Here is a 1,989-nt window from a genome sequence, read left to right on the forward strand (position 1 = left end):
AATGTTACTTTTTAAAAAGCTATATTTCAAGAACTATTGAACGTAAATAGTTCTATTAGGACTCATATTTTAGAAAGTTTACTCTAGTTTAAATGATGTTTTATTAGGTTTTTTAGTCTTGTTAATTTTTATAATATTGAGCTCCAATGAAAAATACATTTTTTTTTAACCAACTTACTCGCTATAACTTCCCGTATTAAGTTTGAGATAACTCGAGTATACGGATCTCTTACTTCCCAGCGGCCTGGAAACGACCGATCGTAGTACCTCTACTCAAGCCTGGGAAGAAGGGTGACTCGCCCGAGCATTATCGCCCAATCAGCCTCCTCTCGCACATGAGCAAGGTCTTCGAGCGGCTCCTACAACACCATCTCATGGAGCACTGCAGGGAAGCCGACGTCATACCACCCGAGCAGACTGGGTTCCAACGAGGTGTCGCATGAGATCATCATCTGGTAAAGCTGCAAGCCCACACCAGCGGATGAAGAAAAATGATGCGACCGCCTTCATCTCCTTAGACTGCAGCCAGGCCTTTGAGAGCGTGTCCAGCCCGCTGCTGCTCCGCCGACTGGAGGAGTTCAAGTTTCCCGCCGCCGTGGGAGATCATTCGTCGTTGGTGAGTTGGTGAAGACTGGTCGCCTCCAGTCCCCACCATCTGCGGAGTACCTCAAGGCTCGGTGCTTGGACCTCTATTGTTTGTCGTTTACGACACCAGTAGTCGCCATCGAGCATCGAAATGCAGTTGTAGCAGCCTACGCCGACGACATCGGTGTGTGTGTTTCAAGCATGAGAGCTGAACTGGCCCTACATTATGCGCAAACTACTTCTGCCACCATTGTAGCTGCTCTGAAAAAGGACGGAATCAAGGTTAATCCGTCGAAGACGGATGCCATTGTCATGTCCTTCCAGAAGGGCAAGAAAAGCAGGCTACGCCAGCAGTTCGTTGTGGATGGTGAGAGTCGGAAACTCTAATAGCATCCTCTACCTCGGCGTGACTCTTGACTCTTGACCTCACCTTCTCTAGTCACGTCAGGAAGAGGCTTAAGCTAGCCCGACAGAAGTCGTATAGACTCTATCACCTGCTCACCTCACAGCAGATCTCGCTCCGCGTCAAGCTGAAGATCTACAAGGCCATCATACGTCCGACTCTGCTCTATGGCGCACCACTCATGCGGCACCTCTACCAGACCATGTTAACCAAACTGCAGAGCTTCCAGAATTCCCTCCTTCGGCGAATAGTCAGAGGAACCACACTCCAAAGGGCCAGGAATAGTGTTATCAGACAGGAGCTCCAACTCCCTTCTGTGCCGGAATTCATAGGCCGTAGGCACATCAAGTTCTTTGATGGGCTGAAAGCCTGTGCCAATCCCCTATTCCGAGAAATCGCAACCTCGCACCTGGGAGGTGGCAAAGCACGGTCCCCTAGGTCGACGTCCTCGCCGAGGGAAGGACTTCTGGCTCTGCAGCCTGAAGTCACCCACACCTCAACACCACACGCCGGAATGGTCCCTCCCCATTCTCTGTTAGCTCCCCGGCTATCACGCCACTCGTTTACAAACCGCCTTCAGCGGACAATGTTTTCCTCATCTAATGTCATCAGGCAAAACAAGATAAAATTTAAATATGTGTATATATAATTTTTCCTAGGTTAAGTAAAATATATATAATTGTAATTGATTGAAAATAAATAAATAGGAGGTTAGAAAAAAAAAAAAAGTAAGGGACATTTTGAAACGAAGAGAGTTGAAATACCCGGTAGAGAGTTCAGGGACAGCCCAAGCAGGACAGAGCTCAGAGAGAGTCCAAAGTCTGCCAAGCTAGAGTTCCAGCTGCCGTACAGGGAAGCACATTTCAGCGAAACGAAGATCCGCCGGCACTACTGCCAAGCTGACAGAGGCACCAAGACAAGTAAGATCTTTCAGTTGTATTTTGAATGTCAATTATAGAATTAATAAACTTGTGTCAATATAAATAACAAAGATTCCAACT

This window comes from Halyomorpha halys, unplaced genomic scaffold (genome assembly GCF_000696795.3).
Source record: "Halyomorpha halys isolate HHAL.00 unplaced genomic scaffold, Hhal_1.1 Scaffold79.1, whole genome shotgun sequence".
NCBI classification, from domain to species: Eukaryota; Metazoa; Arthropoda; class Insecta; order Hemiptera; family Pentatomidae; genus Halyomorpha; species Halyomorpha halys.